Here is a 27,048-nt window from a genome sequence, read left to right as displayed (position 1 = left end):
AGAAATTTGTAATGTTTTGAACAACCCACAATAAAAAATTAAAAAAAAAAGAAGAAATACTTCATATCCAAAACCATAAAAAATAAATAAATAAAAATAAATAAATAAAGGTCTGTTTCCTTGATTCTTTACTAAACACTCTTTTTCAATTTCTTTTCCCCAACTTGAAGTTAAAAATATGATTTCATGTTTAAGTTGGCTTTTTCCTGATTTCTAGTGGGGTTGAACATTTTTTAAGTGTTGATTGTTTATATGGTTTGCTCTTTGAATTATTCGTTCATATTCTTTGCCCAGTTTCTATTTGAGCATTTGTAACTTCCTACCTATTTGCAGATACTTACTTATACATGGCCATATCCAAAATATGTAATCAGTGTCTGATTATGCATTATATGGATCTCTATACCCAAGTGTTTAAACTTATTAGAAATAAAGAAAAAATATTTAAATAGATGTAAAAAAAAAAAGAAAAAGAAAAAACAAAACAAAAAAAGCAATAAGATTTGATTGCTTATAGAATTGAATGGAATTATCCTAGCTGTTTTCAGGAATGATCCTCAAAATATATTGTGATTGTCTACTTGATTTGTCAACTTGATTGGATTAAAGAAATGTCAGGCTTCTGGGTATGTCAATGAGGGTCTATCTAGGAATGATTGGCATGTGGGATAGCCAACTGAAGTGGAGACCCTCCCTAAGCGTGGGCAACACTATCCATTGGCTTTCTTCTGGGCCTATAAATATTATTTTTTTCAGTTGCCAATGTCTGACTTCCTTGCTGCCTGAAGACACTACAACAGTTGACTTCACAATCACCTTCCTTTCTGCTGGTTATTAGAAAAATTGGTCACAGCCTTAGATTGCCTAATTAATGAATAAGAGGCTGAGGCCTTTTTTTGAGTGTTAGTTTTTCTGTAAAATTACAAAATAGATTCAAACAAATATTCTATAAGAACCTCAAAACTGATCATTCAAACAAGAAATGATCAGAGTTACCAAATCAAGGAATGAAAATTTGTACACAGCAGAGACCTGATTGCCATTCTACTTTGAAACTGTCAGCTTTGATGTTCTACTACTTGGCTGCATTCATAGATCCAGAAGTTGAGCCTTTGTCTTCTACAAAGCAATAGAATAAAGAGATAAGTATCAGGGAAGCCTAACAGCCTGCCCAAATGAATATTAGGTAAGAGTGATTCTAGAATAATAAATTTGTGTCTTGTCTCTACCACTTAATAGCCCATGGTCTTGGACAAATTATTTGAATGCATAGTGCCCCTGTTTCCTTGTCTGTAAAATGGAAACATACCTACCTAAGAGGCTTGAAGTAAGTGTGAACTGAGTTAACATGTAAAGGCAGGTAGATAGCACCCACAGATGGGTATGCTATCTAACTGCTGCCTATTGGTCTCATTGTCATTCCCTGATCACAATCCCTTTAAGAACTTGATATCTTTGGTGCACATTCACAGAGAAATTCCTTGAAAAAGTAAGCAGTGATAGTTATTTTTCCTGCCCCCTCCTTTTGTACTCAATCCAGTTGAGTTTGTTTTTAATGATTACGATACCATCCATGGGGCTGGGGATGTAACTCAGCAGTAGAGTGCTTGCCTAGTATGTTTGAGGTCCTTAGTTCAATCCCTAGCACAACAACAACAGCAAAAAATTGCCAGCCATTGTCATGTTTCCAAATTCAAAGCCATTGGTTGTTTCTTTTTTTTTAAATTTGTTGCGTTTAGATACACATGACAGTATAGTGTATTTTGACATATTGTTCATACATGGAGTAGAACTTCCCATTCTTGTGTTTGTACATGATGTGGAGTTTCACTGGTCATGTATTCCTATATGAACAGAGGAAAGTTATGTCCAATTCATTCTATTGTCTTTCCTACTCCCAACCCTTCTCCCTTGCAACCTGTGGCCTTAAATAGTATCTTCATGCTATGACTCTGAATTTAATTCTCTCTCTGAATGCAGTTCAGACTTCTCCTGGGGCCCCCAGATTCACAATGAAACCATCTACTAATTCATTGATACCTGTACCTGCAGATACAATAGAAATCACTAACTTAAAATCATCTAAAATTAAATCTACCCTAACCTGCCACCCCTCATTTCTTCAAAAAGAAGTGAATTACCTCATCTTCATATGAACCAACTGTTATAGATTTGTTACAACTCCTTTGAGGTAAATAGCAAATAAAATATAATAGGTATTTAGAAATCTCTCGTGTTACAAGTTTCTAACAGTAAAATACTATAGCTTACTAATCTCTGCATCCATTTAAAAATTCCCTATTATAAAAGGAAGAGGAAAATGGATGATGGTAAACAATTAGCAGTTTCTTCTACTGAAGGTAATTTGTAAATAATTTGTGGAAAAATGGAACATGATGTTTTCAATTTAGGAAACAATGGTTAATTACTTAATCAAGATTACTATGGCCCTAAATTTTCTTTTATTTAGAAAGCCATATTTATAACGTAAGTTTTCTTGTTTTCTTCTTCAGGCCATCACACATACACATACATACACACACACACACACACACACACATACATAAATCTTATTATAGTGGTAGAAAATGCCCTATTCCTTACCCAGAAAGAAAAGCCAAGTTACATCTGTAAGTTGAATATAAGAAGTATATTTCTGATATTTTTATCAACTTAAAATATATCAGAATCTATATGGTCAAAAATAAGGTTTGAACGTTAAAATACAACTACATAAATAATGTGCTTCTTGTTTCCCCCCAGTGAGTCTACAAAGTCATCTAGAATCTCCTCATCTCCATCTTCAGCCTCAAGGGAAAACAAACCAAAACAGAAAGAAGTTACTATAGAATCCATACTGCCCAACTTGATTTACAAGGTACAGGTGCTCTGAATTTTAAACCAACCCATTTCTTACTTCAAATTAAATTACCAGTGTACCTCAGTCCTTGATATTTTGTTCACTCCAGGCTTGTGGTTTTTCATTTTTTTTTACATTTAGAGTCAAAGAATGAATAAATATAATAGAAGCAATAATAACCAAGCTATCCAGTCTTAGGAGTCAAACACAAGTTTAGATTTAGCCTTGACTTGAGGCCCTTTGATTGACATTTCCATTGCTAGAATTAGTCCCAGTCATTTCAAGATCCAACTAAATTTCATTTTGCCTTATCTGCAGGTTATCATTCTTGCAAAAATCATCTCATCCTGGCAGGATCTTGATGTAAGGTTTTAAAACTCAGTGAGGCTCAAAGAGATTTTGCAAGGTCAAAAACAGTGTAGGTTTGTTTGATAATATAAAACCCGAAGATGGAATACCAGCTCCTGAAAGGTCTCCGCAGTGGTTAGCCATGTTTCATACTGCATTCTCATTTACCATCAGAGTTGCTTTTAAAGCTCTCTGGTTCACAATTTTCTCTTGTGGTCTGATTTCAATATTTCTTTCAGTATACAGTGGTAACAAAGCTCTATTTCTCCCCAAATTGTTCATCTCCGGAGAGGCTTATATGGAAAGAAATGAGTATCAATGAACACTCTGGTAGTACACTCTGACGGTACTTTTTCTTTATTACATTTTCCCCTAATCAGGTAGATTTTTCTCCTGTGTAAATTGGCTTTTAGGCTCATAAGTTTTTTATCACATGGAACATCTATAGATAGGCAACTAGATATAAAAGAATATGTATATTTACAACAGTTGCTACAAGGATATAGTTCAGATAAACATCATTTACTAATGGTAGATTGCTATTGTTAGCAGGATGGGTAAAAAGTTGTTTACTATTAATTTTAGTAAAAGGTCTGAAATTTTCAAATGTGGGAAGTGGTATATAGGGAAAAAGAAAGTTACAAAAGACAGCCTTAGAAATCTCAGTAGAATATAGAATTGAGATATTCGTGTGGAAATGAAATGTGGACTAATGTTTTCAGACAACCAAATTTCACACATGCATGTGGATATATCTCTTAGCTGTTTTTCCTATAACCTTATATAATTGTCTCTATACAATGATGTGTCAGTTTCAAGATGATCAAACTGGCATTTGAAGCTACTTGTAATTCAAATCCATATTGAAGACTTAAGAATGTTGAATTAAAATGATGTCAGTATTTCATGATACAAAACAGTTAATTTTATACATAAGCATATGTAGATTACTGAGTTAATAAGTTGTTGTGCTTTTCTTGGTGCTTACTGAAGGTAGCACAGCAGCAAAAAGAGCACATATCTGGGCTGGGGTAGTGGCTCAGAGGTAGAGCGCTCACCTAGCATGCATGAGGCACTGGGTTCAATCCTCAGCACCACATAAAGTAAAATAAAGATATTGTGTCCACCTATAACAAAAATTTAAAAAAGAGCATATATCTGGAGTCAGATAGAACTTGACTCCAAATCAGATCCTGTGTTTGCAAGCAGCATGATCTTTGGTTGAGTCCTTAAGTGCTCTGGCCTACAGATTCTTAAGGAGTAAAATGAGAATGATAAAACTTATCTCACAAGAGTATTGTGAAGATAAACAGATTAGCAATGCAAGTAAATCACCCATTAAATAATGGATTTTCATAATGCATGCCATTGATTCATCTCTGATTTTTTAAAATTTATCTTCTATGCTTTTTTCTGGATTGCTCTCTTCCACTCACCCCAATCTACCTTTCATTCACCCAAGTCCAGGTTTATTTAATTCAAGAAGATAGGTATTAAAAAATATTGCTCTAAAGCTCTTGTTTTAAATCTGTTTGGCATTATGTACTTTCTCTCAAAACATCTCAACCACTTCCTATAGCTTCAATTATGGATGACTTTCATAGTGGGGATATGACACCTTTTTCTGAACATTATACATATATATCCAAGTATAACATATATGAAAGAGACAGTTCAGGTTCAATGTGTATAAAAATGAAATTTTATCCCTCTCCCCTTTCATTTCCTTCTTGTCCAAGAGTGTCTCTGCTTTAGAAAACTGCACAACCACTATTTCAGAAAGAAAAATCAGAGATCATCCTTGACTTTTCCTTTGCCCTTTTATGGTGTTATCCTCCAATGTGCAGGGCCCTCAAAGGACCCCAGCCATCACCTTGACATTGCCAAGGTCTACATCTTTCCCACTGCCATAGTCACCAGTGCAGCTGCCAACCATTCCTGGCATTTACATAGTGATCTATGCCAATGTCATGCCCCGCCAGAGCTGCTGACACCATTGGCACCAACACTGCCAATGCCTCATATTCAGTGTCCCACAGCAGTCACAGAGCAACAGCTCTTCTAACTGGCACTTTTAAGTTTAAGTCTCAGCCCCTTTGTCCAAGATTTGTGTGTGAGATAATGAGATTTGGTCTATGTAACAATCTCAGGGTCACAAATCATGTTCAGAGTCATCCCTTCCTTCTGTGTTTAATATTTGCCAAAGATCCTTCAATGAATCTTACCCATCTTGACCTTTGTTTCCCCAAGGATGAATTTTTACTTTTCTAGGAGGTTTTTTGATCTTCCATGTAAACACACCTCTGGCTACTCTTCACCAGTCTTCCAAATTATGCCTGAACACGTGTGACTGATGGCAAACACAGCTTAGGTTCATGTAATGACCACTGTCACACAAGTATTTGTTTGTCAATGAATAGTTGTTGAAAACATAAATGAATGAATGGTCTTTCTTCCTTTTTCCAAAGTATTGATTGTGTTCCTAATAAATCAAGTTTACTTTTCTAGTGACTTCTAACGAATCATCCTTAAAGAGAAAGGAGAATATAAATTGCAATTGTTATTTCAATCGCACACTGTTGAAAATATAGAGAATTATTGTTATACTTTTCATTTCTAGAAATATAGTTTTGTCCATCATGTCGTAGCCAAATTGTTAAAAGAGAAAAACAAAACACAAGATATTCAGTTCTCCTTAGTTATGGCCCATTGTATACCCAATATCTTGTATGTTTTCTGAAATACTGAAATATTTTAAGTCTTGAATATATATGTGTGAAGGGAGGTGTTATCTTGATAAAGCTTGTTTCTCACAGCTTAGAATCCCTTGGACAAAAAGACCATGTGCTATGGTCTGAATATGCCTCAAAATTCATGTTGAAACTTCACTACCAGTGTTATAGCAGTTAAGAGGCCTTTAGGAGGTAATTAAGTCATGTGAGAAGAGCCCTCTCAGATGAAATTCATAACCTTATAAGAGATGTGAGAGGGCTTTTGCCCTTTCTGGTCTTCCATTCTAACATGTGGGGACAACACATTTAAGGCACCATCTTAGAAGCACCAGACACTGAACCTGCCAGTACTTCTATCTCGAACACATCAAACTCCAGACTGGGAAAAACAAATTGCTATTATTTCTAAACTGCATTCTTGGTGGTATTTGTGATAACAGCACAAGCAGACCAATACATCATGTCTTCACCTTCTTTACATGTCTGGGAGAGTATTGTAGTATTCATGCCATCATTATGCTCAGTTAAAGGATATGTGAGAAAACAAATTGAGAGCTATATGATATGATAAATATTACCTGTAAAAGAACACTAAGGCCAGGACAAATCTAATCAATGTGAGAAAATATAGTCATTTCAGACAGAAATCCTATAGATGTTAAAAGACATTTCTCCTTCAATTTCCTTCTTTAAAAAAAAAAATGTATGTAATTCCAACAGTATGTCCAGATTTCCCAGCAAAATACAGATGAATTGTATTCACTGAGAATGAATAGCTGTAACACTATTTAATTAATGCTACTTATTTGAAATGATGAGTGCCTGGAGTTCTTGTTAAATGTGCAGTTTCCCAGAGGCACTGGGTACAGGATTCTGGGTTTTACCAGCCTCACATATAATCTAATGCATGCTGAGTTTAAAGAAAAAAAAAAAAAGGTTTAAAGGAATGAATACTAAGAATATACACTAGATGCCAGCTAAACTCATATATATTCTTGGAAAACTATCATATTTAAATTAGCATTGAAAAAACACAAAACATAAGTCAGAGTTGAAGAATTTTCCTTTAGTGATACTTGCTTTCATATCTGATTCTGCCCAATGTCATATCTATTCCATTCCCTTGAATCAAGTTTTTATTTTACATACCAGCTAAAACTTTTTATGACTTTAATAACTTTCTAGAGATAATACTAGTCAAAATGTCAAAATCAACTCTTGGTTAAAACTTCATGATGTGATCCAGATGAGATAAAACTGATTGTATTCAGGCACATAATAGAAACAAGATAGTTTAAAAGAAGTGGTTTGTTAATAACCATTCACCTTTGATTATTTATGAAATTTTCTTTTTTTTTTTTTTTTTTTTAAATATTTATTTATTTATTTATTTTTAGTTCTCGGCGGACACAACATCTTTGTTGGTATGTGGTGCTGAGGATCGAACCCGGGCCGCACGCATGCCAGGCGAGCGCGCTACCGCTTGAGCCACATCCCCAGCCCCATTTAGAAATTTTTTTGAGGTAGAATTTAGAGCAGTAGTTTATCTCTCCTAAGAAAGAAAAGGCATTTCTCACAAACTTAACTGACCCAAACTGCACTTCAATTCTGCTCAGTATTCTCTCCATTCAGTCCAGCACCCTTTGTCCTAGATTCTGCTTTTGCACTTCCAGAGAGAAGCTTTACAATTCATTTTTTCTCCCTCGCCCTCCTTTTTGGGATGGAGAACACATACTGACTCACAGAGAGTATATGAATTGCACATCCCAAAAGGAACCAGTCCAGCTAAGCAACTCTTTTCCTTCTTTGTTGGATATCAGTGTAGGTTCTAATGAGCTCAGTCTCCTGGGGAGCATTTTAATGGTTTTTTCTGCCTCCCCTGATGACCATGTTTATGCTAAGTTTTGATACAGTATACAGGACTTGGGTAGTAATTAGCATTCAAATGGACCCGTGATTTTCCTGTCATTGACTGGGTTGTCTATTTCTAGCCCAGAAAATGGTATCCAATGAGTTAGAGCTTGTAATAATCAAGGCATATTAACAATTCAAATCCTAAATTAAATATCCAAGATAGTGGGTTCAAAAGTGAAGCATCATCCGTGTCACAGACCGGGTAAGAAACTTAAAGGGAAAAAATAATGAAGAATGCAAATTATCATTAGCAAATACGAGGAGCAACACAAAACATGTGTGCTGTATATGATACCAAAGCGACATTGAATGATAGAATGTGTTTCTTTTTAGGCTTAAGCCATTTCAGCATCTTTAACCATTGTTTATACTGTTTTCAACACAGTCATTCATAAAACTCAGGCAAGAGAAAAATGAAATAAATATTCATCATATCTAATTAATATGTATTTTAGAGTATTTCAGGGAATCACCTGTAATGTTAAGGAAGAGTTGGAAATTTTTGCAGACAAAGCTTGAGAATCTCAATTGTTGTGTAATCTTCTTAAAGCCCATTGTAGTGTTGGAAAACATTTAACATTTAATATGGTAATATTTTTAGACATAGGTCCTTCGCAAAATCTTGAAATTCTTGTACCTTCTCTTTGGAGAAATGCACATACATTCCTAACAACTAACAATACTCTGTTTTAATCATTAAATTTAAAAGGTGGAACAAATATAAGTGGAAAGACTGTTTCAAGTCTTTAGTGAATAGTAGTCATATAATTCATACACATATTATAGGTTTAATTATGATTTTTCTTTATTTATGAGTCTATGCCTAAACTAAGTGGTTAAAAAGAAATAAACAATAGAAACAAAGACCTTGACTAAAAATGTAAATAAAGTTAATTTTTCTAAATAAATCTCTTTCAAAACATAAAATAATAAAATGACTATTGCTTAGTGAGCAATAACCTACTAGCTTTGCAAAAGATCAAAACAGTCATTATTATTCACATCTGCAAATGAATGGGAAAGCAGAAGAAATTAAACCATCATAAACTACCCGTATTTTATTTAAAGAAGTACTTTTGCTACATTTATGCCCTACACAAATGGCATGAATATATTTTTAGCACAATTAACCAAATACCCTGGAGCATACTTTCATTTTCATGGCTTTAGGCTGGTTAATGTAAAATTTAATTTGTGCTAATCTTCTCCAGGTTAGTAAAGTGTGAAACATACTGTACATTGGATTTACCTAACTTACAGTAGCACTGAATTAGTGCGAATTTTCAGAAAATGAGGTCTTAGAATTTTCTAATAAAAGAAAAGAAGAAATGGTAAGAATTTATTATTAGGGTTAAAACTACTAAAATGACAAAGGAGAGACAGTGGCTTAGATAGGCCAATAGAGATTCCAAGTAAGGAGCTCTTAAAATGAGTTAGAAATTACAAAAAGACTCTATAAAGTCATGGTTTCAAATTATTTCTTTTAAAACCAGAGCTACAGGGTCTAAGATCACAAAAAGTCTATTCTGGTCCCAGAAACCACACCTTTTAATTGTGTCTAATCATATAATTGTCTAGGATCAGCATGGCCTAAATTTGACATTTCTCTTCCATATAGAAACTGTCACAGCTCTCTCTTAACTAGAAAAATATAGACCTTATATTTAGGGGACTCTGAAACCATTTATGTGGCCAATCTAGTTACACACCTGATTCATCTAAAAAAGCATTAGTGGAACATATAAACAACTTTTAAAAGCACAGTAGGAGGTAAGGAAAATGGGTGTGGTGTACAATTTGTATTCTAAATGTGCAAGGCTATTACATTGAAGAAAATTCTATAAAACACTTAATGGATTAAACTTGAAAAGGAGTAATGATGTGAAAAAATATATAGGAGAAGAAGCAAATTGCATGCAATAAGGCAGAAAATAAAATTCAGTAAGACTTAGGTTTGTACAAACAGAGTTATCTCAAAGAGGCTGTTCAGTTTGCATTCTTTTCTTGGAACTCATAACAGAGCTACAAAAATGCTGTAAGGATTGAATAATTGATCTTACAAATTTAAAAATACGTGTGTGTGTGTGCATGTATGTGCATCTATGCCACTTAGTATAATGATATTGAAAGCCATGTTTTGACCATATACTAGCATTTAAAGGAAACACAAAGCTAGTAAAGTGAAATTCATTTAAAATAACTCACAGTAGCCTTATTATTCCAAGAGGAGCTCAATATGGTAAGGTAAAAAACACAAAATTCTTCAAAATCTAAAGTGTATGCAAATATAAGACATTATAAAATATAATACTTAGCATAGCAAGACAGAAAAGAATTAATGTATTGTGAAAGCAAGTTTTTTTCTTTTATACAACTATGAATACATACATTTATGAGACAAATAAACATATTATACTTTCTATGTGAAAGTGATGGCATGAAACCACTTTTAATATGATGAGTACTTTGAGTAATTCATTACAGAAGCTGGTCAACCTGGAAATAAAAAGATGAATGGAAAACAATTTTTCAGAGAGTCATATTTAGATTGACTTTACCTATAAGAGAAAAAGAAAAAAAAATTAAAACCAAACTTTATTTCCTGATTATAAAAAGAGCTTCAAATTTTTTTTGTGATAGCTATAAAAAAAAAAAATACCACATAATTTGCTGCATTGCAGCCTAATCTGTTCCCAAAGGAAATTGAAGAACACGCTGGAATTTTTAAAGCATCATCAGAAATACAACCAGTAATATACCTTAGAGAACTTTCTAGATTAATCAGTTGACTAGAATAATTTTCTTTATAATAACTGGTAAAAGAACAGTCTGTCTCAAGATATTCAACTTTTGGCTATTGTTCTGGAACAATCCAGACCCAGTGTATAAGAGCCAGCTTCAAGGTGCCATGAGGACCAAAAGAGAGGAAGACAGATCCAGGATCAGAGAATGCCTTTTATTGGGGACTTATTGAGAGAAGCATGTTTCTGGACAGCAGCAAGACCAGGTGGATAAACATGATTTGTGTCAGAGGACAGGGGCCTATAAAATAGTCAGGACAAAAGTGACTTCATCCAACCCAGAAGGTACCTGGTTTATCGCAAGCTAATATCAAAGAGCACATTCCTAGCACCACGGCCTGGTTGTAAATCTCCTCATACCACTCTAATGTTTTTGTCTACTTATAGTACACTGTTGAACTATAGGGGGGAAATCAATCAGTGTACTTAGAGGCAATTATAGTTCCAACTCAAGATAGCTACAGATATCCCAAGCTGAATCCATACAGCTATAGCCATACTTTTACTAATACAATAATTATCCCTACATGAGGTGAAATGGTTGACACCTCATATTTTTATACATATCTGTTTAATTATCATGTAATTCTCTACCTTAACTAGTGGTTTAAATGTTCAAGTCACAAATAACATAGAATTAGAGTGATCAGTTGCTGCTAAACAAAATAATTTATAGGCATTGAATATTCTCAGACATATCTCCAAGTTAAAAAATAGTTATAACTTTTCTCTAGCCATTTAAATTTTATGCATCCGTCAAAGATCATTATTTTGGGATTTCATGCAGGGAAAAAAAGAGTCAAATGTATTCTGACATCCACAGTGAAATTAAATCAGTTCGTGTTCTTTATCTTTTCCTGATTTTCTAAGGTAACAACTGCTAATCTGGCCAAGTGTGCCATATTATTTAATGAAGACCAAAAATCATTGAATCAGGTCTTTAATGTTAATCCATGTAAGCAATGCAGACCAGCCACCTGACCCTTCCCACCTCCCTTTTGTGGTAATGCAACATGCCTTATGGGAAAGTGCTAGAATACCATTTATAATCTGGGTCTCATCTGCCTGAATCCAGCCTCATTGGGATAGAATATTCTTCTTTCTTTCAAACCCTTTATCAGAGAGACCAAAATGATTTAAGATGATGAGTGTATTAACAACACAATAGACCCCACACTCCTAAGTTTTAAACAGTCAGAGTTTGAAGAAGCCAGTATGTATAAGTCAGGTCTTTCATGTGCAAGGGATGCAAAACTTGTTTACAGTCTTTAAAAAAAAAAAAAAATTCCTCTTTTCATTTCAAAATTCTACACTGAGAGAAAAGACTATTCTAAAGAGTGTGTGTGTGTGTGTGTGTGTGTGACTTTCTTTAACAACAAGCAAATATTGAATATATGTTTTTTTTTTCTTTCAGTTTATCTAGTTCAAGCCAATATCATCTCTCAAATTCAGTATTTCAACTTGTGATGATATAACTTGATTTCAATATTTTCTTATTTTCAACAAGTACATGAAAAAATGCTCACCATCACTAGCAGTCAGAGAAATGCAAATCAAAATCACCCTAAGATACCATCTCACTCCAGTAAGATTGGCAGCCATTATGAAGTCAAACAACAACAAGTGCTGGAGAGGATGTGGGGAAAAGGGTACTCTTGTACATTGCTGGTGGGACTGCAAACTGGTGCGGCCAATTTGGAAAGCAGTATGGAGATTCCTGGGAAAGCTGGGAATGGAACCACCATTTGACCCAGCTATTGCCCTTCTCGGACTATTCCCTGAAGACCTTAAAAGAGCGTACTACAGGGATACTGCTACATCGATGTTCATAGCAGCACAATTCACAATCGCTAGACTGTGGAACCAACCCAGATGCCCTTCAATAGTTGAATGGATAAAAAAAATGTGGCATTTATACACAATGGAGTATTATACAGCACTAAAAAATGACAAAATCATGGAATTTGCAGGGAAATGGATGGCACTAGAGCAGATTATGCTTAGTGAAGCTAGCCAATCCCTAAAAAACAAATACCAAATGTCTTCTTTGATCTAATGAGAGCAACTAAGAACAAAGCAGGGAGGAAGAGCAGGAAGAAAAGATTAACATTAAACAGATACATGAGGTGGGAGGGAAAGGGAGAGAAAAGGGAAATTGCATGGTAATGGAGGGAGATCCTCATTGTTATACAAAATTACATATAAGAGGTTGTGAGGGGAATGGGAAAATAAACAAGGAGATAAATGAATTACAGTAGATGGGGTAGAGAGAGAAGATGGGAGGGGAGGGGAGGGGAGATAGTAGAGGATAGGAAAGGTAGCAGAATACAACAGTTACTAATAGGGCATTATGTAAAAATGTAGATGTGTAACCGACGTGATTCTGCAATCTGTATTTGGGGTAAAATTGGGAGTTCAAAACCCACCTGAATCAAATGTATGAAATATGATATGTCAAGAGCTTTGTAATGTTTTGAACAACCAATAAAAAAAAAAGAAGTAGCACAAATGCAGGTGAACTTGGGTGTGTGGACATACTATTTTTACGGTAAAGGCTCTATTATTTTTGTGAAGACAAATGCATTAGGGGTTCAATTATGAACTGTGATCTCATCTTTCTTCCTTATTTATTCTCAAGAGAATTTGAGATCATCACTTTTTTTTTCTTTCAGTTCTCTTGGGAATGGGGACTCGATTAATTCTTTGTGATTTTAGTATTTTCTTCTCAAAGCAGTTTAGTGATAAGAAATAGACATATTTCCTTTTCTATTTCAACTTTTGAGAATTTCCTGGTAATTGAAACTATTTTTAGTTGAAGTTTAGAAGTATGCAAGTATAGATTTCCTTTTGAAGCATGGCTTTGAATGAAGGGAGGGTCATAAAACCCATTTATAGCATTACTTTATGCTCTCTCTTCTGTTTCAAGACTTCCAAAGAATTAATTAAAAGTTGATAGGATTGCCCCTAAAACCAATTATCCTTTGGTACAGAATGCTGAGTACACATTATTGAGTTTTCAAATAAATTGAAAAAAAAAATTCAGTCAGGCAACAGCATTATCTTAATTTATAAACATTAATACAAGAAAATATCTGATTTGTTTGAAATGATTACGCTACACTCTATTATGAGTATCATCCCTTTCCGCAAATTTCGATGGATACCAGAATACATCCCCAATCCATAACAGTGAACAATCATGACTAATTTCTCTGATGAATACAGTGTTCTAGCTGAGGTGTTTCTTGAATTTAGAGACATGGCATTTCACCAGATTTATATTGTATTTCAATTTCTCAGTTGATGAACCCCTTTAGCCTGTTTGTCTTTTCAATCTTGCAATATGGAGGGCTGATGGCTTCAGGGACTTTTGCCCTCTAACCTTTAAATCCGTTTTCTTGTCATTGCAACATGACTGTCCCATTTTCCATAAATACATTTAATTTTTCTTCCCTTCACATATATGCACATACACACACACACACACAAAATATGAGATTTATAAAAGTTATGGGCAAAAGTTGAAATTACTTTCCTTCACTCAAATTATGAAAGATAGAAGAAAGAAAAAAGAGGAAATAAAAATAACTTTTCACCATGTTACCACGCTTTGGTTATTTAACAAGCACATGGTACCCCTTTCAGAGCTCAAGGAAAAGAGAAACAGAATATCATGATACCTGTCTTTAAGACCTCCAGTTTCCACGAGTAACAAGAAGTCACCATTCTTGGTTTTGACAATTACTTGCAAATAGTTTGGCTCAAAATTGTTGTATCAATGAATAATTGAAGAAAATAAAAAATTATTTGTAAGTAAATATCCACTTTAATGACAGATTCTATTCTCAATGCTCAGTAATAACTGATTGAACTTCAAAGCCATTTACATACGCAGGCTTTATCTGTGGGGTTGTATTGTCTTTAATGATATTCAGAGTGGTTCTCCATAACATTGAGACATATTTCTACTTAAATAATAATTGCTTTCTTTTCTTTCTTTCTTTCTTGTAGTGTTGGGGCCCAAACCCAGGGCCTCATGCATGCTAGACAAACACTTTAACACTGACCTAATCCCTGGCCCACACAAACTTAATAATGCACTTATTCTTATTTAACAACCAAAGTACTGGGCAGAGGTCATTCAGAGTAGCAAGGCTTATATAAGGGGATAAAATCTCAGCGAAGTCCCTGCTTTTTCCAGTCTTCATTTAATACTATGTATTAGCATTATATAATTGCTTGAACATGGTTTATCTGGTTAATTCTTGCTTTCCTTTTTAGTTTGTTTTTAGTAGTCGAGGAGGGTATTGGGAAATTTCTTACTATATCCATAAACTTTTCTGATGTTGAGAAAACACTAACAAAATTGCCTCACTGTACCATTACATTTTCACAGTTCTTTGTCCATACAATACAGCCATAATTCCAATAAATCTCAAAAATCCTGACAATAGAATGGTTGATTTCCACAAATACACTGTTGTCTCCAAAAGAATGGTGGCGGGGGGCGGGGGGGGGGCATAAGAAATATTGCCTGACTTTCATGTTGCCATTTTCTAAAAATTCTCCACAATTTTTATACATAGCAGGATTATCTGAAATTTTTCATTTTTTCTGGTATGCTTAGCACTTTCCTCTTTGAGCCACCTGAGAATTGCCTCAATGTGCTATTTCTGCTTGCTAATGAAAATGTCAAAGATCAGGCTTAAAAATGTTAAATAAAACTGAGCCAATCAGTCCCCTACTGTTGTTCATTTTGAGGCTGACTTTATTCAAAGACAGCTTTACTCCCTGTTGTTACTTCTTAGCTAAGATTGTAATTGTCAGTAAACATTATCAAACAGGTTTGGGGATTGTCAATGTGAAATAGATGCTCTTGACTATGATCAAACTCACATTCAAAAGCAGGATTAAGCAAATACCATTAATTCAGACTGCTAACCAGAGGAGTGCTGAAAAATCATCCAGCACCCAAACACCTAAAGAACACTCTTAAACCTGCTAAAATGTTGTTAAGGATTTATTTTACAAAGAACATTTCTGTGGAAACTATCAGAAAAATAACAAAAATTTAGAAAATAATTGTTACAATTATACAGGATAAGATCTATTCCTTTAAACATTTAATAAAATTTAGGAAATCACAACAGTAGAGATAACAATAACCACTGCTAATATATAATGTTTTCTTCCAAATATATTCGTGAATTAAAGATTATAATATATATAAAAGTGTCCCATGAATTCTCATGTATTGAAGGCTTGGGCCTCAATGCATCAATATTCAGAGGTGGGGCTTTTGGGAAACAATTAGATCAGGAGGGCTCTGAACTCATCAGTGTATTGGACTACCGAGAGCTGAATGGACTATTGGGACGTGGTGGAAACTGTGGCTAGTAGGGCAAGGTTGGAGGAAGAAGGGCACTGGGTCATGACCTGGAAGGATATTACTTGTGTCTGCCCCTCTTCCTTCTCTCTCTTTGCTTCCCAGCTTCTGTGAGCTGAGACACTTTCCTCTATCACACCCTTCTACCATGATATTTTTCCTTGCTTTAAGCCCAAAGCAATGAAGTCAGCTGACCATGGACTGAACCTCTGAAACTCTGAGCCAAAATAAGATTTTCCTCCTCTAAGTGTTTCTGGTCAGGTATTCTGGTCCCAGTGACAAAAAGCTGACTATCACCTTTTTCTTGTTGAGAACATTCCGTTTTTCACTTAAGGAAGTACTACTGTACAGTTTCTTTAGAATTTCTGAGGTGACAACATTACTACTCTTGTGCTTTGGGGCCACCATGAATGGTAAAATGATGGTTACTGAAACACTGTGATACCTCAACCGTCAATCAGGTCTGAGGTCACTACCAAGTGACTAATGGGCATGTAGCAGGTATAGCATGGACAGGCTGATAAAGAGATGATCCATGTCTCTGGGAGGATCAGAGCAAGAAGGGGCTTGAGATTCTACCAGGTTACTCAGAAAGCATGCAATTTAAAACTTATGAATCAATTACTTTTGAAAGTTTCCATTTAACATTTTTAGGCTTCAGTTAACTACAGGTTATTGAAACCATGGAATATGAAACTGCTGATAAGGGAGAAATTGAGCACCAAAGAAAAGAAGAAAAGTGAAGATCAGAAAAGAGGTGATATTTTATGGAGAAAGAGATCCAAGTAGGAAGGAAGGAACCAGAACCAAAGACCAGGCAGAGGGACTTCTTTGGTTTTGGGGACACTGTTTCCACTAATATACACGGAAGGAGAAAAAGATTTCCTTCTGTTATGGTTTGGTTGTGACATATCCTCTAAAAGTTTATATGTGAGACAATGTAATAAGGTTTATAGGAGAAATTATTGGGTTATAAGATCCTTAACCCAATCGGTGAATTAATCTTCTGATGGGTTATTTCCAAAAATAATGGAATAGTGATTAACCTAAGTGGTAACTGAAGGTGGGTGGGTGGCTGGAGGAGTTGGATCATTGTGGGTATGCCTTTGGGGTATGCTTTTTGTATCTGGCAGTGGAGTCTCTCTCTGCTTTCTGATCAACATTTGATCTGCCTACCTCAGCCACACTCTTTCACCATGATGCTTAGCCTCACCTGGAATCCCAAGGAATGGATCTGACTGAGACCTCTGTAACCATGAGCCCCCAAATACACTTCTCCTCATCTAAAATTGTTCTTGTCAGGTATTTTAGTCACAGCAGTGAAAAAGCTGACTAAAACACCTTCCCTATTTATAGCCAATCTGTAAATCACACTGGGTAAGGATCTGTGGATTATAATGCTAACTTGATCTAACCATATATTTTAACTCTTTTTTTGTTCATTGGGTTTTCTTGAAAAATTTACCTTGTGCATCCCTGAATATCAGAAAGTTGGAGAGACAGATTAACACTTCATTTTACTCAGGATGAATATTTATTTTTCACTAACAACGAACTGAAGCCATTCTGAAATAAGGCATTACCTCACTTTAGATGAAACATTCATAAGAGCAGTATCTTCACACTTTGTTGTACTGATTACAATGATCTACTCCTTATCCAAATTCTTTTCAGGACTGTTTTTGGAACAGAAGTTTCAAGGCACAGTGAAAACTAAGTCCTGAGAAGTTAAGCTATATATTTAGGTGGTGGTCTTGGGAGGCAGACAATTTCATCATTTTGCCCTGGTCTTGTTAGTGGTGAGGGGGTTGATAATATTGAGCTATTCTTTTTCCTAGGATCATCAACTTACCAACAACAACCTAAGCTAGAACCTTGACCCTTGTTCATTCTTCTATAGGCATAGGTCTGTCAAGAATGCACATGCAGTTCTTGAATAAAAAGGAATAACTAGCCTCTTGTACTCACACTACCCATGAAACAGTTCTGTCAATAATATATTGAATACCTCACTTTAGAGAAGTGAGGGCCTCTGACTCCTAGTTGTGTTGAGACTTTAGAGCTGAGTCAGATGGCTGATAGAGGTGTTATTGACCCAAAGGCTATAGTGCAAGTTATAAGAAGCACCCCAAGAATCAGCCCAAGAAATAAAATCTTCAGGAAAAGCCAGGCAATCACCCATGAGAGAACAATCTGAAAAGAATATGGAGTTAGGGAGAATCTAGTTGGATGCAACATGACAAAAGCCAGAGAAAGCACAAAAGTTCAAAGTCACAGTTTGGGGTATCTAGAGAAATGTCCTTGATTAAAAGAAATAGCTGGAGAGGTTGTTGGGGGCAGGGAATTTGTTTTATGTTTGTGTGTGTGTGTGTGTGTAAGTGTGTGTGTGTAAAGCAGGAAATCTATAAAACCACCTCAGATTCCAAAGAAAATAGCCAGAATGATGTATCTATTTAGTTTAGTGTTTGGCATTATATATAAAAAATACATAGGTAAATAACTGATTTTTTTTTCTCTCTCTCTCTCTCTTTTTTTTTTTTTTGTATGTGTGTGTGTTGCTATGGATTAAATACAGCCTCATGCATGCTTTACCTCTGAGCCTTGTCCCCAGCCCTTGACATTTCAATTTTCATCTTTTTTTTTTTTCAATTTTCATCTTGATGTGAAGTGTCATGCAAACAGATGCATCAGTAAAACATTTTAAGCAACCAGTTTTTTTCTTGGTCTTAAAATTTGCTAGTGAAATTATTTGTCTGGTGTCATCCAGATGCTAGGATTGCCATGAGCTTTTTATAAGACTACCCTTCTCCCTGATGTATGGAATAATATTTAGCCTATTTCTTGGAGAACTCATAAAGGTCTCCTGCATAATATAAGAATCACTTTCAAAAATTAACCCATAAGTCTGGGCTTTAAAAAGATAGGACACAACATAGTTAGACTTAAATAAAAAGTAGAATCAAATATGAAAGTATAACCAGAGCCACAAAGTGCATGAGTCCACAGTTTTGGAAAAAAAAAATCTCTTAGGGTACTCAGGATGAACTTGAATTGATTTGCTTTCTTAATATGCCTTCAGCCTATGAGACAGTCATAGAGAGAAAACAGAAGTGTTATGAAGAATCTTGGGTCCTAAACACTCCTTTGTTCCACATTCGTAATATGAGGTCATGAGTCCCCAGGGAAAATAACAGCACACCAGACACCTTGTCAAGCACTCAGGAGGTCTGGTTATTACTCCTGTCATGTCTTGTCATCCTTTAGAAAGGGAGTCCAGAATCACAGCAACCCACAGAAACCCTTTGTTCATTTTATCTGTTCAGACTTTCGTGAGCATATACACACACACAAACACAGATACACACAAACATAAACACACATACATACACACAAAGAGACAGGTGGTTCAAACCTCAAAGGGGACTATGCCTCTACTGTTTCTATTCATTTCTATTAAGAGTACAATCAAAATTTATCCAAGCATTTCAGGCACACTTCCAATTAAGACTTTGTATACCTTTTTCTGTAACATACTTGTACTTGTTTCTTTCTCAACATCTCAAGAGCATTTTTAAATGAAGGTTATTGTGATTAAGCTGTGAGATAGCAACTTTCTTCTATTTCAGACTTATTTATCTTACTCAGAGCCTTTTCTAGGCTATCGTCCAAAATAGCCTCTAACCACCTAAGCTGTTCAATGAAGTGTATCAGAAAGCAATCCTTGAAATAGCTCTCGAAATATGTTCTCTTCCTTCATTTGAACATAGTTGCATGCCAATCAACAGCAAAGCAATTAAAATCCTGCCAGGATCAAAGAATGTGCCTTGCTACAGCCTTTGCCAATCTATAAAAACATTTCCTCATTGCCTTTTGTTAAGGCTCTGGTGACCTATGCTACAGTAATATCCAAGAATCTACCAGTGTTCTTTATTTTTCTTAATTTGTTTCTAAGTGTATGTCAACAAATTTCTTGCTGCAAAGTGCACGCTGTCAATTTCCAGTTTTCCCTACCTTATATTTCTCTGTTTTATATTTCCCCATCTTTTTCTAAAGTACCTGTCTTAACAATATTACCTCTTTCATCTTGGATGCGCATGAATTTCATTTTAATATTTTCATTAAGGCAATACTGTTGGAGGACTTCTCATATGCTTCTAACTATTGTGTATATCAATTTTCTTTATATGCTCTCATTCTGCTAATAAGATAATCCTTTTGTAGATTTTTTGGTATAATCCATTGAATCCTAGTACACTCCAATACCAGTTTACTTGAGTTAATCAGAAAATACATTGCTATGGGAGGTCGATGGTCCCTTTCTGGATTATTCTGCCTTCTCATCAATAATCAAAAGGACCAGCTAAGCAATTCAACATACCATATTCTGATCCTTTTGCTCCCCACTGGGGCAATTGAGATGGAACTTGCTTACTCAATTCTACTTAAGAATTTTAAAGTTTTAGGGTGTTCAGAGCACAGCTCTGTGACAGAATGCCAAGATGCAAGCCAAAAAATTTCCATGAATCCAAAGCTGTTGATGAATGCAAAGATATGTGAAGAATTGCTGTAATCAATATGAATAACCCAAGCCAAAATATGTCAGCTGAAAATCAGGCAATTGAGGCAAACCTATGTTTTAGGTTAAATTATATGAATGACTACCTATATTTTCTACTTTACTTCCTGGATAGTTAAATGCTATAGCACTAGAAATTTTTGATTTTCACAAATTTAGGGAGTAATAAACTCTACAGCCTTTTGCAGCATAGGTATTAGTTTAACCTTAACACTTCAGCATTGCTTTTGCCTGCTAATGGATTCTGATCCTTGTTTCTCAAATTGACTATTTTCTTTGCCTAAAATATAGCCTTGCTTGGTTATAGACCTAATCATATATGACCCTACAGAATGTTCTTAATCCTTCACCCCTTTTATAAGATGCAATACATATAATTTCACTTCTCAAAAAAAACAAATTTTTTAAAATTTTAGATTTTTTTGAAGATGAAATTTTTTGTTTATTAATTATCATTCTGCAAGTCTGGATACACTGTGCCTTTTGGCATAATGATATTCATTTCCAGGTATATAGATAACACTCAGCTTTCATTAATTTTCTCTTCTCTCCATTATTATCCACCTGAGCCCAGTTCTTATCCTGTTACTATTTTTCCACTAGAATTGCAGAAGGGGACTAAATTGATCTAGCTTATCTAGCAATGTTCAATGCAGGGTGGCACTGGGCACTTGGAGGCATTTGGAAATGGGGGGAAGCATTTTTTTGGTCAAATTTACCACTTTATTGGACAAGGCCAGGTATACTATAAAATCATTATCTCTAATTATTATGGCTTTTTTGTTTGTTTTAAATGTACAGAACAGGATAAGATTTAAACAACTATAAGTTGAAATATAGAAAACCCAAGTCTTATATTTAATCTCTTCAATTTCCTCTACAGATAGAACTTCTCTTACAGAATTGCCAAACACTCATATTTTATTCTCTCCCACTTGTCCCTCAAATATTTTCTTCTTAGTATAGTACAGTTCAATACTTTAAAAAATTATATTCCTCCAGAGCAATTCTTTTGTCAAATCCATCCTGAACTCGTGACAGTAGAAGTTCTCCTTAGCTGCTGTCATTTCTTTAGAGGCTAAAAGTAGTTGTGTGTCATGTCATGAATGACCCTTTCATGTCCATTGGTTTTGCTGAAAACATTAAACTGCCTCAGTAAACAAGAGCCAGAGCTGACAGTACCGACTCCATTTTTAAAGAAAAAAAGAAAAGAAAAAAAAAAAACACTAGACTTCCATTAAAATACCAACCATTAGCCTGTACACTATATCTGTCTTGTTATAAATATCATGGTCACATTACCCTAGTCTACTAGGCACTGTCCTTTAAATCCTATATTTAAATAAATATTCTTTTAAATCCTATATTTAAATATATTAAAACAATTTCTCTTATCTCTGCAAATTAAAAATAAATATGACAATGAACTATTTTGTACTTCATACAATAATGATTTATAATATAATACATATGCCAATGATACATTATCACATTGATACATATTGTTCTGGGCTGATTTAAAAATTAGCCTAAACTTACCCCATTTTTTTCAGACACCATGTGTGAAGTTGGCCCCCCTTCCATATGTGCCTACTCCCATAGAAGCTAACACCTCCATCGCCACCTAGTTGCACTCTGACCACACATTCCTTGCTCAATTGAACTCATGCAAAATTATTTTTCTGAGAATGTAATTTCTGAGAATACGACTATATGATTCTGATATAATTTTCCATTTGTATGAAATGTACCTTGTAATTCTGATTGCTTCTCCTGCCCTTTCTCCTTTGTGGTTTTAGACCTTATAAGCATATTCCTACCCCCTAATCAGGGTGGAGGGTTGCAAAACTGCTTGGTTTTCAGCACTCTTGGCTCCACCTAGAAACAAAGCTTTTGTCTTTGTCTTCAAAGGACTCAGAGAATTATTTGGAAATTTGGGAATAGCAGCTTAACAATATTATATGTACCAATATTACAAGCTTGATATGCATTATACACTATGCTATGATGTATTCTAATACTTTCCCTCTCACTTTAAAGAAAGACATCATCAAGACTGTTTTATTGTGTTAGTCTTTTGTTCAAAACCTGTCATTGGTTCTCCAGATCCATAGAGCTGAACTTCATGTGACAAAGCATTGTGGTCTCATAATCTGAATTGTTACTACCCCCATGCTTGGCATGCTCTGTCCCAGTCCCTGGCTACTTAACTCCAAGTTGGGATTGATTACCATGGTACTTTCCAATCTCCTAAACTATTTAATTATTTATTCATCTATTCAGTAAGGTGTGAAGCAATTCATATTTGTCATATACATCATATGCTATTCTCCAAGGAGATGATATAGGGATAGGCTTTTGAACACCAAGGAGGTTCCACTGAGTGGGGTGGAGACTATAATAAGTGTAAGAAACACCCAGAACAAAGAACTGAAGACAGAAAAAATCTAACATTTTTTTGAGAAGCAAAAAGAGAGCAAGTTAGTAGAAGCACAATATTTTGGGGAAAATTTGTTAGAAAGGAGGTCAGAGAATCATAGGCCATCACAGGTCATGTGATGTGGCGTCTAGAGGAACAACACCATCTAAAGACTGCAGAGAGAATAGGGGAAACAACCATTGTGTCAATGTGAATAAACATTACATTTACATGTTTTTTAATCTGGAAACATCTACCTCAAAGATATGCTAGCACATATGTGGATGAACATTGTATAAGGTTAGTTGTTGCAGGATATTAACAAAAGCTAAAAAGCAGTTCAAATATTTATCAAAAATTTATCAATAAGACCCTCATCAGATAAATTAAGTGCATTATGCAGCAAAGTGTTATGCAGCTGAAAATAAGAACCAAAACCTCTCTATGTACTATTATGTAAACTTCTCCAAGATAGGATGTTGAATTTAGACAAAAAAAAAAAAAAAAAAAAAGCAAAATGTAAACAGTGTGATATGTTTACATTAGTGTTAAATGGAGGACAACATCAACAAAAACAAAACACTGCATCCATTTTCTATTTCTTCCATACAAATTGACACAACCTCATCAGTTTACAACATAAATTTATTATCTTATGGTTTCTGTAGACCAGAAATCTGTGTTGTCATGGCTAGTTACTCACTTGTGTTAGAATCCCTCAAGGATGAAATCAAAGTATTGGCTGGCTGCTTTCTTATCTGGACATTCAAGAAGAGAATGCAATTCCGAGCTCTCTGGTTGTTGTCAGATTGCAGTTCTATGTGATTAGAGAACTTAGATCTCCATTTTTTTTACTGGTTCAGAGTTTGTGTTATTCAGCTTTTTGTCAATGTGACTAAATTCCTGAAAAAAACAACTTAAAGGAGGAAAGATTGATTTTGGCTTACTTCCGTGGTCACTTTGCTCCATTGTTTCTGGCCAGTGGGAAGGCAGAGCATTATGGAGTGCAGGGTGTGGTGGAGAAGTGCTGCTCAACTGATGGCAGCCAGGAAGAAGTGGGGTGCAGTGGGAGAGGCCTAGGACAAGATACACCCTTCCACAGCATGCTACTGGGGACCAACTTCCCCCAACTAGGGCCACCTTCCTAAAGTTTTCAACTCCGCCCAATAGTCCATTCAATTCTGAATGCATCAATAGAGTAATCCATTGCTAAGACCAGAACCCTCATGAGCCAATCATTTTTCCAAAGCCCCAGCTAGGAATGTTGCCTCCTTGGAGGGCAAGCCTTCAACACATGAGCCTTTGCGGGACATTCCAGATGCAGAAAACAGTGTTGTTTTCAACTGTAGATGCAATATACACTCCTTGACTTATGGACCCCTTTTTATTCAAACTAGCCAGTCATTCTCCCTCTTCAAATTCCTCTGATTTCCCCTTTTGACTTGCTTTCCTGCCTTGCTTTCTCTAATTGGCTTTTCTCCTTTCCTCTTCTGCTTTTGAAGGGCTTTGTGATCTTGAGTCCAACATAATCAAAGATAATCCCCCTATTTTAAGATTAGGTAATTAGTAACCTTAAGAATAAACTTCCCACAGTAGCACCTAGATTAGTGTTCTATTAAATAACCAGGGGACAAATATTGTTGGGATAACTTTAAAATACCACCTGCCACAAATATTATTTGCTATTTTTTTTCTCTTTTTTTGTTTTGTTTTGTTTTTTCCCCGTACCAGGGCTTAAACCCAAGGGTGCTTAACCATTGAATCATATGCCCAGCCCTTTTTATTTTTTATTTAGAGATTTAAAGACAGGGTCTTGCTAAGTTGCTTAGGGCCTTGCTAAGTTGCTGAGACTGGTTTTGAACCATGATCCTCCTGCCTTAGCCTCCCGAGCCACTGGGATTATAGGAGTGTACCACCATGCCCAGCTATTATTTGCTTATATATGAGAAAGAAACTCTTGGGGAAAAAAAATGTGAGAATGCAATGACAATGGCTATCTGGGTGGGTCTGTATGTAGCAGAACAGAAAAGTGGATGCTATAAAAATTGGGGGCAGTTAGAAAGCAGGTTATTTTCCAATATTATTTTTATTATGTTTGACTCATATAAGTGGCATGAGTAATTCAATATATTAGATTTTTAAAGCATCATCAAATTAATATAATCAAATTTAAAATATTTTTATTTTGTTGAGGCTGTGTTTACATCGGCAACATGTACATGGTACTGAAGGACACAGCACATTTTATTCAAGTTTGGTGTCTTTCTATAACCAATATTATATGTTATGGCATATAAAACTACTACTTTTCTATATTTAAATTCCTGCCATATATTCTTTCTTACAGCATTCTATAGTATCATTTGCCTTTAGTTTTAGTTAAACAAATCATTTCCATATAAATAATTACTCTGCTTTATTCTCTTGAACAGGAGACATCTAAAATAATAGTATTTAGACATCTGGGGTGATCACATACACTAATACATAGACTGAAATAAAGTGACTGTATGTATGGCCATGCAACTAATTCATCATACAGTTGTATGACCTTTTTGGAACACATCAAAATTGAACTACAAAATTAAAATATTATAGAGACCTCTCATACCCAAGGCCATGTTAAAGAACCTAAGTAGTGAACTCCATTTTGTAGCATGTTTACTTTAAAGACACCAAGTAGGAAACACATTCATTTTCAAGGACTACCTAGAAACCTAAGAGGCAAGAGCTTGTCCCTGAGCTTCTTCCCCAGAGCCATCCTGCCTCATGGCATCATGTGACATGCTGCCCATGCCCTGGTTGATACTTTCTTTTAGGAGACAGTCTTCCATGGGTCTCTATTCATCTTGCTGGGTTTGCTAGCAATGCAAAGCCTTGACTGCTCTTACCCAGGGTCATTCCTCCTGTTTTTGTTTGCAGCCTCAAAGGATGAGGTAATGACTTCCCCTAGGACAAAAATCATTCTTGCTTAGAGGCTGCTTTAAAATGGTAAGTTCTTCAGGTTCAGTGTCCCTCTTCTATAATGCAGCCCCCGCTCTGTGTAGACATCCCTCCCGGCCCACCTGCATCGTCCCTGTGGGAACTGAAAAATCAAAGAACCGCCATAACTGCACAAATTGTCTGGCTCCTGCTTTTGATGTGAGTGATAAAGTCTTTCGTCTCTGACCTGTAACTCATGTCTTTTGTCAGCATCCAGAAAATAATGGAAGGTTACCTTGTTACCTTCCAAGTGAGGTAAAAATGTCAGACTCTTCAAAGTTCTGGGCACTCTCTGAAAATGCTCCCTCATTTTTCATTTATCTCTCTGATTACTCAACCCCTCCCTCTCTTATCTCATCTTGTACATTCATTTCTGAATTGAGGATGCTCCTTGGGCTTCTGTCCAAGGTCCTGTTTTACTTTTACTTCATAGTTTAACATTGACAACATTCCTTTATCTAAAATTTCTTCTATTATATTTGAACTGAAATGGTTTCCAAGCATATATTTTCCCAAATGCATATATTTTTGTTTTGTTTTGTTTTGTTTGTTTGTTTTGTACCACGTACTGAACGCAGGGGCACTTAACCACTGAGCGACATTCCAACCATTTTTATGTTTTGTTTTGATCCACGGTCTTGCTAAATTGCTGAGACTGGCTTTGAATTTTTGTTTCCTCTTGCCTTAGCTTCCCAAGTTGCTGGGATTACAGGCATGCACCACCACACCAGCCCCAAATGCATATCTTTCTTTAGCATCAGGATTCTTTTTCCCCCCAAGTCCTTGAGAGATCTTTCCAATCTAATATGTTATAGACACTTCCAACTTAATTTCACTTAATATAATCACCATTAACTCATTTAACCTTCCCGACAATGTGTTGACTCCTGTCCTTACTTCCTCATTTAATTCACTATCTTGTTTATTTCATACTCCAAGCTTCGGCCAAAGTTTCTTTTGTAAACACAGATTTGAATATATTTCTTTGGTTCCCTTTTGCTTGTGGATTAAATGACCTTGGAATGGCAAC

This window comes from Marmota marmota, unplaced genomic scaffold (genome assembly GCF_001458135.2).
Source record: "Marmota marmota marmota unplaced genomic scaffold, marMar, whole genome shotgun sequence".
In the NCBI taxonomy this organism is placed as follows: Eukaryota; Metazoa; Chordata; class Mammalia; order Rodentia; family Sciuridae; genus Marmota; species Marmota marmota.
The sequence above is the reverse complement of the archived record's forward strand: the minus strand, read 5'-3'. Positions refer to the sequence as shown.